General features: G+C 45.4%; 1 protein-coding gene across 5 annotated transcripts in view; it reads right to left on the bottom strand.

Moving 5' to 3' along the window:
- The window catches only part of SCML2 (Scm polycomb group protein like 2), a 685095-nt gene that overhangs the window by 130009 nt on the left and 540320 nt on the right, over window positions 1-14766 (bottom strand). The window lies entirely within an intron of this gene.

The following is a 14766-nucleotide window of genomic DNA, read 5'->3' as shown; positions in this document are numbered from 1 at the left end:
TCGTGGCATGAGACGCTGCAGATTCACATGCGCCCTCCCGCCTCCCCGGGAGCCTGTAGCCGTTATAAGTTGGATGAAACTTGTAAATTTGTAAATATATACTATTTTTTAGACACATTATGTACATACATACTTACTCCATTGCATGGGCACCTTTACTATATACACAACTCCTACCTCACCCTCTGCGGGGAAAACAATCTAAGATGGAGTCGACGCCCATGCGCAATGGAGCCGAAAGGGAGGAGTCCCTCGTCCCTCGGTCTCGTGACTCGAAAAGACTTCTTCAAAGAAAAACAACTTGAGCTGCATTGTTGTCATGTTGTCTGTTTTGACAAGAATGTGTTTGTGGGCTATTAGTGGTTGAAATGCTTTCAACGCTAGAAACACTGCTAGTAGTTCTAACTGATTTATATGAAGTTGTTTCTGTTGAGTGTCCCATTGTCCCTGGATGCTGTGCTGGTTGAGGTGTGCTCCCCACCCTACCATGGAAGCATCTGTTGTGATCACGTATTGAGGCACTGGGTCTTGGAAAGGCCACCCTTGGTTTAAATGTATATGATTCCACCACTGAGGCGAGGTGTGTGTTTGGCGGTCTATTGACACTAGATCCTGAAGTTGACCCTGTGCTTGTGTCCATTGTGTCGCTAGGCACTGTTGTAATGGCCGCATGTGTAATCTTGCGTTTGGGACAATGGCTATGCATGAAGACATCATGCCTAGAAGTTTCATCACTAATTTCACTTGATATTGTTGGTTTGGGTGCATGCCTTGTATGACGTTTTGGAATGCTTGTACCATTTGTGGACTTGGAGTGGCAATCCCTTTTTTGTGTTGATTGTTGCTCCTAAGTACTGTTGTATTTGACACGGTTGTAAGTGTGATTTCAGGTAGTTTATTGAGAACCCTAGTTTGTGAAGGGTTTCTATGACGTATTTTGTGTGTTGAAGCCACTGTTTTTGAGTGTTGGTTTTTATTAACCAATCGTCTAGGTACGGGAATACATGTATGTGCTGTCTTCTGAAATGTGCTGCTACTACTGTGAGGCATTTTGTAAATACCCTTGGTGCTGTTGTTATCCCGAATGGTAACACTTTGAATTGGCAATGTACTCCTTGGATTACAAACCTTAAGTATTTCCTGTGTGAAGGATGTATGGGTATATGGAAGTACGCATCCTTGAGATCTAATGTTGACATGTAGTCTTGTTGTTTGAACAAGGGGATTACGTCTTGAAGTGTCACCATGTGAAAGTGATTGATTTGATGTAAAGATTTAGTGTTCTGAGATCTAAGATGGGTCTCAGAGTTTTGTCCTTTTTGGGCGTCTCTGAATAGTGACCGCTGTATTCACAGTTCTTGCGGCTGTGTCCGCTGCATCCATTGCCGATCGTATCTGATTGTTCGAGATACTTTGGCCCTCTTCCACCACTTGTTGTGCATGCTTTTGGAACTCCTTGGGCAGATGTTCTATAAAGTGCTGCATTTCATCCCAATGAGCTCTGTCATATCTTGACAATAAAGCTTGGGAATTGGCAATGCGCCATTGATTGGCCACTTGTGCTGCAACTCTTTTCCCCGCTGCATCAAACTTGCGACTTTGTCGGTGGTGGTGCATCTCCAGAGGTGTGTGAATTAGCCCTTTTACGTGCTGCGCCTACTACTACTGAGTCAGGTGTCAGTTGTTGTGTGATGTACACAGGGTATGTGGGGGGAGGCTTGTACTTTTTCTCCACCCTAGGTGTGATGGCTCTGCCTTTGACGGGCTCTTGAAATACTTGTTTCACGTGTTTCAACATCCCTGGTAACATTGGAAGACTTTGGTACTGACTGTGTGTCGATGACAAAGTATTAAATAAAAAGTCATCCTAAATGGTTTCAGCGTGCAGTGTCACATTGTGAAAAGCCGCTGCTCTGGACACCACTTGCGTGTAGGCAGTATTGTCTTCAGGTGGTGATGGTCTTGCTGGGTAGAAGTCTGGACTATTGTCTGATACTGGCGCATCATAAAGATCCCAAGAATCTGGGTCATCCTGGCTCATCCCTGTGTGCGTTGGAGATGGCATTATGGGGGGGTTGCAATAGGTGACAGTTGCGGTGAGTGGTGTGGTGATGGTTGTGGCGAAAAGCGAGGTGGAGTTACTGCTTTTGCCACTTTTGCTTGTGGCTGTTTTTCTTTGTCTTGGAAAGTAAGCTTCCTTTTCATCCTTATAGGAGGGAGAGTTCTTATTTTCCCTGTTTCCTTTTGAATATGGAGCCTTCTTTGTGTATAATCTGGCTCCCCTGCTTCTAGCTCTTGTCCAAATTTATGGCCTTGTAGTTGTGCTAAAAGGCCATGTTCTTCGGAGTAGGAGCTTGTTTTCGGCTCCGAAGCTAGGTGTTTCGGTACCGAAACTTTTTCTACAGTCTTTTTCAGCTCCGAAGCCACTTTTTTCGGTTTCGGTGTGCCGATCTCCGGGTGCTGACTTAGCTCGGAGCCGGTATCTCGGTGTCGAGTCTGGTCGGAGCCAGGTTCTCGGTGTCGAGTATACTCTGTGCCGGGATCTCGACCGGAGTCGAATGACTTCGACACGTGTGTGCCCTTTTTCGGTGCCGAGGGATGGTCATTGTTTTTATGGGTTAAGCCATGGCCTGCCTGCGGTGGCGTCCCCTGGGTCTTCATAATTTTGGCGTGAGTTTTGGCCGGGGCTGGTTTACTCACGGTTTTCGGCGTCTGCTCCGTCTCGGGCTCGTCCGAGTCAGCAATGGAGAAAGTCTCCTCTTCTTCAACAACGTGGTGTCCTGACTGCGCCGATGCCATTTGAAGCCTTCTTGCTCTCCGGTCCCGTAGCGTTTTCTTCTACTGAAATGCCCGACAGGCCTCACAGGTATCCTCTTTGTGTTCGGGTGACAAACACAAATTACAGACCAGATGTTGATCTGTGTAAGGATACTTGTTGTGGCATTCTGGGCAGAAGCGGAATGGGGTCCGTTCCATTAGCCTTGAAGATGCACGCGGTCGGGCGGACCAGGCCCCGCCAGGGGATAGAAGCCCCGAAAGGCTACCGGAGCTTTTCTTTTCTTCGGTGTCAATTCTGCGTTAACTAACCCGATACCGAACGCAAACAATACCGTCAAATTTTCCGAGATTTAACTAACTTTCCGAACCGAAACACGGAGCGAAGAGGAACACGTCCGAACCCGATGGCGGAAAGAAAACAATCTAAAATGGAGTCGACGCCCATGCGCAATGGAGCCGAAATGGGAGGAGTCCCTCGATCTCATGACTCGAAAAGACTTCTTCGAAGAAAAACAACTTAAAACACTCCGAGCCCAACACTAGATGGCGGGATATGCACAGCATGAGTATCTGCAGCTACACATGCCATCGAACATATATATATGTTCGATGGCACTTACCCAGTGGGAAATGTCACTTACCCAGTGTACATCTGTTCGTGGCATTAGTCGCTGCAGATTCACATGCTGTGCACATCCCGCCATCTGGTGTTGGGCTCGGAGTGTTACAAGTTGTTTTTCTTCAAAGAAGTCTTTTCGAGTCACGAGACCGAGGGACTCCTCCCATTTCGGCTCCATTGCACATGGGCGTCGACTCCATCTTAGATTGTTTTCCCCCGCAGAGGGTGAGGTAGGAGTTGTGTATGCTAGTAATAGTGCCCATGCAATGGAGTAATGTACATAATGTAGTTTAAAGTAATATATTTGCAAATATACAGATGTTCAAGATCAACTTCTAAACGGCTACAGGCTCCCGGGGAGGCGGGTGGGCGCATGTGAATCTGCAGCGACTAATGCCACGAACAGATGTACACTGGGTAAGTGACATTTTCCGTTCGATGGCATGTGTAGCTGCAGATACACATGCTGTGCATAGACTAGTAAGCAGTTATCTCCCCAAAAGCGGTGGTTCAGCCTGTAGGAGTTGAAGTTGTTTGAAACAATGTTCGTAGTACTGCTTGGCCTACTGTGGCTTGTTGTGCCGTTAGCATATCTACACAGTAGTGTTTGGTAAATGTATGAGGCGTAGACCATGTAGCTGCCTTACATATTTCGGTCATTGGAATATTTCCTAGAAAGGCCATGGTAGCACCTTTCTTTCTAGTTGAGTGTGCCTTTGGTGTAATAGGAAGATCTCTTTTTGCTTTAAGATAACAGGTTTGAATGCACTTAACTATCCATCTAGCAATGCCTTGTTTAGAAATTGGATTTCCTGTATGAGGTTTTTGGAAAGCAATAAATAATTGTTTTGTTTTTCGAATTAGTTTTGTTCTGTCAATGTAGTACATTAACGCTCTTTTGATGTCTAATGTATGTAGTGCTCTTTCAGCTACAGAGTCTGGCTGTGGGAAGAACACTGGTAATTCTACTGTTTGATTTAAGTGGAACGGTGATATGACTTTCGGTAAAAATTTAGTATTTGTCCGTAGAACTACTTTATGCTTGTGTATTTGAATAAATGGTTCTTGTATGGTAATTGCTTGAATCTCACTTACTCTTCTTAAAGATGTGATGGCAATTAAAAATGCAACTTTCCATGTTAAGTATTGCATTTCACAAGAGTGCATGGGCTCAAAAGGTGGACCCATGAGTCGTGTTAAGACAATGTTGAGGTTCCATGAAGGAACTGGTGGTGTTCTTGGTGGTATAATTCTTTTTAGACCTTCCATAAATGCTTTTATGACTGGTATCTTAAATAGAGAAGTTGAGTGCGTAATTTGCAGGTAAGCTGAAATTGCTGTAAGATGCATCTTAATGGAAGAAAAAGCTAGCTTTGACTTTTGCAAATGTAGTAAGTATCCTATGATGTCTTTGGCAGATGCGTGTAAGGGTTGAATTTGATTATTATGGCAGTAATAAACAAATCTTTTTCACTTATTTGCATAGCAATGTCTAGTGGTAGGTTTCCTAGCTTGTTTTATGACCTCCATACATTCATGTGTAAGGTCTAAGTGTCCGAACTCTAGGACTTCAGGAGCCAGATTGCTAGATTCAGCGATGCTGGATTTGGGTGTCTGATCTGTTGTTTGTGTTGCGTTAACAGATCTGGTATGTTTGGTAGTTTGACATGGGGCACTACTGAAAGGTCTAGTAGTGTTGTATACCAAGGTTGTCTTGCCCATGTTGGTGCTATTAGTATGAGTTTGAGTTTGTTTTGACTCAACTTGTTTACTAGATATGGAAGGAGTGGGAGAGGGGGAAAAGCGTAAGCAAATATCCCTGACCAACTCATCCATAACGCATTGCCCTGAGACTGATCTTGTGGGTACCTGGATGCGAAGTTTTGGCATTTCGCGTTTTCCTTTGTTGCAAATAGATCTATTTGTGGTGTTCCCCAACTCTGGAAGTAAGTATTCAGTATTTGGGGGTGAATCTCCCATTCGTGGATCTGTTGGTGATCCCGAGAGAGATTGTCTGCTAACTGATTCTGAATTCCTGGAATAAATTGTGCTATTAGGCGAATGTGGTTGTGAATTGCCCAATGCCATATTCTTTGTGCCAGGAGACACAACTGTGTTGAGTGTGTCCCTCCCTGTTTGTTTAGGTAATACATCGTTGTCATGTTGTCTGTTTTGACAAGAATGTGTTTGTGGCTTATTATGGGTTGAAAAGCTTTCAGCGCTAGAAATACTGCCAATAGTTTTAAGTGATTTATGTGAAACTGTTTTTGGTGAGTGTCCCATTGTCCTTGGATGCTGTATTGATTGAGGTGTGCTCCCCACCCTATCATGGAGGCATCTGTCGTTATTACATATTGTGGCACTGGGTCTTGGAAAGGCCGCCCCTTGTTTAAATTTATACTGTTCCACCATTGAAGCGAGGTGTATGTTTGGCGGTCTACCAACACCAGATCTAGAAGTTGACCCTGTGCCTGTGACCACTGTGATGCTAGGCACTGTTGTAAGGGCCGCATGTGCAACCTTGCGTTTGGGACAAGGCTATGCATGAGGACATCATGCCTAGGAGTTTCATCACCATTTTGACTTGTATTTTTTGTTTTGGATACATGGCCTGTATTACATTGTGAAATGCCTGAATCCTTTGTGGTTTTGGAGTGGCAATCCCTTTTGCTGTGTTGATTGTCGCCCCTAAGTATTGCTGTGTTTGACACGGTATAAGGTGTGACTTTGTGTAGTTGATTGAGAAACCTAGTTTGTGGAGGGTTTCTATGACATACTTTGTGTGTTGTGAACATTTTTCTAGCGTGTTGGTTTTGATTAACCAATCGTCTAGGTACGGGAACACATGTATTTGCTGCCTTCTGATATGTGCAGCTACGACTGCCAGGCACTTTGTAAAAACTCTTGGCGCAGTTGTTATTCCGAATGGCAACACCTTGAATTGGTAATGTATCCCGTGGAATACAAACCTTAAGTACTTTCTGTGTGAAGGATGTATCGGTATATGGAAATATGCATCCTTTAGGTCTAGTGTTGTCATGTAGTCTTGTTGTTTGAGTAGTGGAATTACGTCTTGTAATGTCACCATGTGAAAGTCATCTGATTTTATGTAGGTATTTAATGTTCGGAGATCTAATATAGGTCTCAGACTCTTGTCTTTTTTGGGTATGAGAAAGTACAGAGAGTAAACTCCTGTTACTTTCTGGTGTTTTGGTACTAATTCTATTGCTTCTTTTAGTAGCAATGCCTGAACCTCTAGTCCTAGAAGATCTATATGTTGTTTTGACATATTGTGCGTTTTCGGTGGGACGTTTGGAGGGAATTTGAGAAATTCTATGCAATAACCATGCTGGATAATTGCTAGGACCCAAGTGTCTGTTGTTATTTCCTCCCAATGTTTGTAAAATTTGGTTAGTCTCCCCCCCACAGATGTTATGTGTTGGGGATGTGTGACTTGGAAGTCACTGTTTGTTTTGAGGAGTTTTGGGACTTTGGAACTTTCCTCTATTCTTTTGGAAATGTCCCCCTCTATATTGTCCCCGAAAACTTCCCTGCTGATACTGGCTCTGGTAAGTGGGTCTTGTCTATGAGGTTGTGGGTTCTGTGCTTTGTCCTCGAAACCCCCCTCTAAACTGTGTTTTTCAAAATGTGCCTCTGCCCTGTGGGGAGTAGAGTGCGCCCATGGCTTTGGCCGTGTCAGTGTCTTTTTTAAGTTTTTCGATCACAGTGTCCACCTCCGGCCCAAACAACTGCTGTCCGTTGAATGGCATATTCAGCACAGCTTGCTGTATTTCTGGTTTAAATCCTGATGTACGCAGCCATGCATGTCTCCTTACTGTTACTGCTGTGTTGACAGTTCTAGCAGCTGTGTCTGCAGCATCCATTGCTGACCGTATCTGGTTGTTGGAGATACTCTGTCCTTCTTCTACTACTTGCTGCGCTCTCTTTTGGAACTCCTTGGGCAAATGTTCTATAAAGTGTTGCATTTCGTCCCAATGGGCCCTATCGTATCTGGCCAACAAAGCCTGTGAATTGGCAATACGCCACTGGTTTGCTGCCTGTGCCGCCACCCTTTTGACTGCTGCGTCGAATTTTCTACTTTCTTTATCTGGAGGTGGTGCATCTCCTGAAGTATGTGAGTTCGCTCTTTTGCGCGCAGCCCCTACTACAACTGAGTCCTGTGTTAGCTGTTGTGTGATGTACACAGGGTCTGTTGGTGGCGGTTTATATTTTTTCTCCAGTCTTGGAGTAATGGCCCTTCCTTTTACAGGCTCTTCAAACACTTGTTTGGAGTGTTTTAGCATTCCGGGTAGCATAGGAAGACTTTGATACTGGCTGTGTGTGGACGACAGTGTGTTAAAAAGAAAGTCGTCTTCAATGGGCTCAGCATGCAGGCTGACATTATGAAATGCAGCTGCTCTCGACACCACCTGTGCGTAGGCTGTACTATCCTCTGGTGGCGACGGTCTAGCTGGATAACATTCAGGACTATTATCTGACACTGGTGCGTCATAAAGGTCCCATGCGTCAGGGTCATCTTGACTCATTCCTGTATGAGTTGGGGATTGCATCATTGGTGGAGTGGCTACCGGTGATGGTTGCGGAGAGCATTGTGGAGATGGTGGCGGGGTTACTTGTTTAGCCACCTTTGCCTGTGGCTGCTTGTCTTTTTCCTGAAAGGCAATTTTGCGTTTCATTTTAATCGGAGGGAGAGTACTGATCTTCCCTGTTTCTTTTTGGATATGGAGCCTTCTTTGTGTATAGTCTGGCTCTATTGTTTCCAATTCCTGTCCAAATCTATGTGTCTTCATTTGTGTGGACAGTCCTTGTTCCTCAGTGTAGGAACTTGTTTTCGGTTCCGAGGCCGGATGTTTCGGTATCGAAACCTTTTCGGCTGCTTTTTTCGGTTCCGACGAAACCTTTTTTACTTTCGGCGTCATGGTCTCTCGGTGCCGACCCATTTCGGTGCCGCTATCTCGGTGCCAAACCTGCTCGGAGCCACTATCTCGAGCCCGAGATTGCTGTGTGGCGGTATCTCGACCGGAGTCGGATGACTTCGCCCCCAGCGTGCCCTTTTTCGGTGCCGATGATCGGTCACCTATTTTTCGGGTTAAGCCATGGCCTGTTGGCGGTGGCGTCCCCTGGGCTTTAGTGGTTTTTTTCATGAGTTTTGTGTTTCGACGTCTTACTCACGGTTTTCGGCGTTTCTTCGGGATCGATCTCATCCGAGTCCGATTCATGGATGGAGAATGTTTCTTCCTCCTCCTCGAAACGCTCTTGTCCTGTCGGCGCCGACTCCATTTGCAGTCTCCTTGCTCTTCGGTCTCTTAGTGTCTTCCTGGACTGAAACGCTCGACAGGCTTCACAAGTATCTTCCTTGTGTTCCGGCGACAAACACAAGTTACAGACCAGATGCTGATCTGTATATGGATACTTGTTATGGCATTTTGGGCAGAAGCGGAATGAGGTCCGTTCCATCAGCCTTGAAGAGACACGTGGCCGGGCCGACCAGGCCCCGACGGGGGATCGAAAAAACCCCGAAGGGCCACCGGAGCTCTTCAAAAGTCGGTGTCGATCTGTTGTAACTAACCCGATACCGAATGCAAACAATACCGACGATTTTTCCGAGATTCTAACTAACTTTCCGACCCGAAACACGGAGCGAAAAGGAACACGTCCGAACCCGATGGCGGAAAAAAAACAATCTAAGATGGAGTCGACGCCCATGCGCAATGGAGCCGAAATGGGAGGAGTCCCTCGGTCTCGTGACTCGAAAAGACTTCTTCGAAGCAAAACAACTTGTAACACTCCGAGCCCAACACCAGATGGCGGGATGTGCACAGCATGTGTATCTGCAGCTACACATGCCATCGAACATATAGATATAGATATATATATATATATTGTGTGTGTGTGTGTATGTATGTGTGTACAGGTTACACTGGCTTGTTTGCAGGCTAAAATATCCACACAGGTGTGGTGTATACCATGTAGATGTCTTACAAACGTCCACTATGAGAATGCTTCCAAGAAAGGCCATAGTAGTTACCTTTTTACGAGTGCAGTGTGCTCTGGGAGAAACAGGTAAAGGTCCTTTGGCCTAAATGTAGCAAGTCTGAATACATTTGACTATCCATTTGGCTATACCGGATTTGGATATTGAGTTGCATTTATGAGGTGGAGAAAAGGCTATAAAGAGTTTTAGTTTTTCTAAAAACTGTAATTCTGTCTGTGTAGTACATGAGTGCTCTTGACATCTGGGGTGTGAAGAGCTCTTTCCGCAACAGATTCTGGTTGTGGGGAAAAAACTGGGAGCTCAATAGACTGAGGGGAAACTGGGAAACTACCTTGGGTAGAAATTCAGGATTAGATCTTGGAACTACTTTATCTCGACGAATCTGGAAGAAAGGTTCTTCAACATTTAGTGCCTGGAGCTCACTAACACATCTGTCACATGTTGCCTATTTTGGAGCTATGAAGCTGCTGCTGCGCGATGCAAGCATACAGAAGTGTAAGTAAGATTAGCTTTTTTCAAATGAGGCAAATAGTAAACAATTTCTTGTATCAGGGCTTTTCATAGGATCAATCTGTTTGGGTTGACAGTAGCAAACAAAACATTTCCATTTTGTGGCATAAGTTCTAGTGGTTGGTATGCGTGCTTCTTTGAGAATGTCCATACATTCTGCGGGCAAACCAAGGTTGCCAAACTCTATGCCCTCAGGAGCCATACTACAAGGCTGAGTGACTTGGGTATGTATGTCTGATTTATCCTTAATCCTAAGTGAGAAGGACCGGCCTATTGGGGAGCTTCTAGTGTGGGAATACTGAAAGATCCAGGAGTGTGGTGAAACAAAGCTGGCGTGCCTAGGTGGGAACCAGATCATTGCGAGATATGTTTGCCTGTGTTTCCTAACCAGAAATGGAATGAGAGAGAGGTGGAAAAGCATAGGCAAATATCCCTGACCAACTCAACCATAGAGCATCGCCCTTGGATAGTGGGTGTGGGTACCTAGAGGCGAAGACTGTGCATTTTGCGGTCTACGTGAGGGGGGCCCCCACTTTCTGAAGTATGAGAGGAGGACTTGTGAGTGGAGTTCCCACTCGTGGACTTGTTGCTGCATCCTGCTAAGCAGGTCTGCCAAGCTGTTGTCCGTTCCCAAGAGATATTCCCCCAACAGGTGAATGTCATAATGAAGTGCCCACTTCCATACCGTCTGAGACAGGAGTGATAGTTTAGAAGACCGTATCACCCCTGTTTCTGTAAGTAATACATGGCTGTCATACTGCCTGTCTGGACTAGCACAACTTTATAAGACAGATGAGGAATTAACGCTTTCAGTGTTACGAATACTGCTTGAAGTTCCAAGTTGTTGAAATGTAGGGAGTGGTGTTTGGTATCCCAAAAACCGTGAACTGTCACAGCTTGGAGGTGAACACCCCAAGCCTTCTGGGTTAGTGTGACGTGAGGAACAGGTTGCTAGAGTTCCACCATTGCAGATAATGGTGTGTTTGGTGGTCTAACAACACTAGGGGCCTGATTTAGAACTCGGAAAACTGGTTAATCCATCACAACAGTGACGGATATCCCATCTGCCAAAATCTAAATCCCATTATATACTGATTTGTTTGCCTGCAATGACGAATCTTAAGTATTTTCGGTGTGCAGTGTGGAGTAGTATGTGAAAGTAAGTGTCCTTTAGGTCCAGAGCAGACAAAGTTGCCTGGTTGCAGAAGTGGAATGACATCCTGAAGAGTGACCACGTGGAAGTGCTCTGATAGGATGTATTTGTTCAGAGGTCAGAGATCAAGAGTTGGTCAGAGAGACCTGTCCTTTTTGGGTGTCAGGATGCATAGAGAGTATACTCCTGATCCTTGGTGTTGGAGGGGGACGGGTTCTATGGACCCTTTGAAGAGAAGGGCTTGTACCTCTTGCTTGAGAAGTGATAGGTGTTCCTGTGATAGCCTGTGTGTTTGAGGGGGAATGCTGGGAGGTGGTAATGAGCTCCAGACAATAGCCATGTTGGATAATGAAAAGGATCTATTGGTCTGTGGTGATGGTGACCCAGACTAAATCAAAGTGTTGGATTCTTCCCCCAACAGGTGTTTGGTGGTCAAGGAGAAGGTGTAAGTAGTCACTGCTTTGCAGTGGAAGTGGATCCGCGTGTGGCAGCACTCTTCCCTCTACCTTTGATGCTGGTCCCCATGCATGAACCTCTGAAGTATCCTAGAATCCTCTACTGCTAGAGGATTGAGGTTGCTTGAGTTGGAATGTGGAAGTTTCTGTGGTGGAGGATTTGTATGTTCCTTTATAACCTGGGAGTTGAAAGGAGCCTCTGTGTGTGGGAGTTTGTAAGGCACCCATGGCTTTGGCTGTCAGTGTCCTTTATTTTGTCAAGTGTTGTATCCGCTGATGGTCCAAAAAGGTGCTCTGTATCAAAGGGCATGCTTAAGACTGCCTGTTAGACTTGTGGCTTGAAACAAGAACACTGAAGCCAAGCATGCCTTCTCAAGAGGATACTGGTGTTCATACCCCTAGCTGCTGTGTCTGTTGCATCGAGGGGTGCACGGTATAGAATTGTTAGTAATTTGGCCCTCAGAGAAAAAATTTTGTCTCTATTTAAGGTGTTCTTCAGGGAGATATTGCAATAATTTCTCCATCTCATCCCAATGTGCCTGACCACATTGGGCCAAAGGGAGCTGAGAATTGGCACTGCGCCAATGATTTGAGGCTTGTGCCACTACCCTCTTTCCTGCATCATCGATACGTTTGCTCTCCTTTTCCTGGGGAGGAGAGACCTTTGTTGCTTGACTGTTGGCGGTGGTGACAACTATAGAGTCAAGTGATACTTGTGCTCTAATGTATAGGAGATCTGAAGGGGCCACCTTATACTTTTTATCCACCCTAGGGGCAATTATTCTAGAACTGACTGCTTCCTTAAATATGTCCTCTGCATGTCTGAGCATACTAGAGAGCATAGAGAGGTACTGAGAATCCATGTGTGTTCAGGAGTGTGTTGAATAAAAAATCTTGCTCTATAGGTTCTTTGTGGAGCTGGACATTATGGAACGCTGCTGCCCTGGATATCACCTATTGGTATGAGGTGGTATCCTCTGGAGGGAGGGATGAGCTGGATAGAGATCCAGGTTATTAGGAGTGATGGGATCTGGATCATAAGCATCCCATTGATCAGCATCATCAGCTGGACCGCCTAAGCCCCAGTGTAAGACTGCGGTGACCCTTGAGATGTGTCATCAATTGTACCTTGTTATCGCAGTGGGGGAGGATAAGGAGGAAGTGGTGATGATGGTGGATAAGGGGGAGGTGGAGAAGAAGGATGGCAGACCGGGCTGGTAGCCTTATCCCTAGTCTTCTTCCTTGCAGGGATAGGAATGTCCAAAGCCTCCTCAAATGTTAGTTTCCTCTTTGGAAGTGAGGGAGAAGAAGGGGTTGCGATGATGTGGCCAATTCCCTACTAAATGTGGATTTTTGCGCTGCCAGTGTATCATTTCAAGTATTGGCTCGAATGGAGAAGGGCTAGCGGAGACTGGCCGGTTTTCCTTGGCTCTGAGGATTTTGGCACTCAAGGCTTATGATTCTGGATCTTGCTCGGTGTCAAGGTCGAAGCAGTTGGCTGCTGGATCAGTCCCGAGGTTCAGATTAACAACAAAAACGATTACTAAGCCCTGGGCATTCTAAGCCGATGCAGAGGCTTTAGCCTTCGCAGCAATTTTTGGCACTGAGCCCGAAGGCAGGGCAACTGAAACAGTCTTCCCGTGCCGACCATGGCTGGGAGGAAGTGGTGAACTGGTGACCTCTGGGATAGGCAGTGGGGCCTGAAAAGGCCACAGTACTCATGCGCTGGGAAGAAGAAAGTTCTTGGCTCTTGATGTCAAACTCCACATCGGAGTCAGACTTTCGATGCAAAAGGTTTCCTCTTCCTGGGCTGCTGGCTCCTCCTGGGTGTGTTCTTCCCCGAGGTGATCTAGGGTGTCACCCGACGCTTTTGTGCCATCACAAGTCAGCAAGCCCTCCGGCCCGAAGGATTTTCTTGGACCTGAATGACTTGCAAGCATCACAGTCAGCCTTGCAGTGGTGTGAGAGAGGCAAAGGTTGCACACAAGGTGTTGGTCAGTGTGGGGGAACTTAGTGTGTTACTGGGGACAAAAATGAAATGGAGTACGTTCCATCAGGGAATCATTTCCAACTACCTTCCACGTGGCCGGAGACATAAGCAAGGTAGGCTTGAAACTGGCTGTTTACGCACCAAATGTTGGCCGGTCTAAGCCCAAACCAATGAAAACGTAAACAGCGCAGAGGTGGAAATGCGCATTCGAAGACAATACTGTCAGAACAGAAGTAAAGGTAAAAGAACCAAACTGAACGTAGTTGAAGACCGGGAGAAGAGGCACACATGTCCGAATCAGACAGCGGAGAGAAAACAATCTAACAAAGGAGTCGGTGCCCATGCGCAATTTAATCGAAAGGAGTTAATTGATCATGTGACTCAAAACACTTCTTTGAAGTAAAACAACTTGCACTGCTCCGGACCTAACACTAGATGGCAGGAGTATGAAGCACGTGTATCTACAGCCACACAAGCCATCAAACAGGTTATTCTTCAAGGATGTCATTCCTTGTATCTAATGAAGTTTTTAAGGATCTCTATTTTATGGACAATTTCCGTAAGATCTTCATATAAGATTCTGCCTTAGCTGGAGGCCCAAAATCCAAGACCTGCAGAGCCATCATGCAGGTTGGGTCAAGACTGACTTCCATTCTCAAACACAGAAAATCTGTTAATTTACTAAACTGGGCCCTTTTTTTTTTTTTTTAGCTTTTTAAAGAAGTAATATTTCAGAATCATTTCGAGTCCTCAAAGAATATGGGGCCTGCAGCAGGCATTATAATGGCTGAAGAGGTAGCAAGAGCCAAATGGCCATCCTTTAAAAATATTTTACTGATTTCCCTCGAAAAGCAGATTAAAATAGGTGATTCTCAGTGTAACATTACAGCTATAACGTGTCAAAATGTTTTTCATTACAGCATCAGTAATGGTTTTTCCATGGCAGAGACTGGGTCAAAGGATCTGGTGCACACTCTACATGTCAAGATAATGGAGGTATACCTGTATCTTTGTGGAATAAGTAGGCATCTCAGGTACAATTACTGAGGAAGGGCTGTAGTCCTAGTGCTGGCATACACATTTAGAATACTGACCTGGGTAGCAGTATCTTTGGAAAATGTAATGGACACTTATTCAAAATAAGATTGAGAAAAGGTAAAAACTGATTAGTGGGTTGTCAATGTCATTCCTGAACTACATCATAGGATTTCAAAAAGAAAATCCTGGGAGAAACTGAAAGACAGT

The sequence above is a fragment of the Pleurodeles waltl genome, chromosome 8 (assembly GCF_031143425.1).
Source record: "Pleurodeles waltl isolate 20211129_DDA chromosome 8, aPleWal1.hap1.20221129, whole genome shotgun sequence".
NCBI classification, from domain to species: domain Eukaryota; kingdom Metazoa; phylum Chordata; class Amphibia; order Caudata; family Salamandridae; genus Pleurodeles; species Pleurodeles waltl.
The sequence above is the reverse complement of the archived record's forward strand: the minus strand, read 5'-3'. Positions and strand labels throughout refer to the sequence as shown.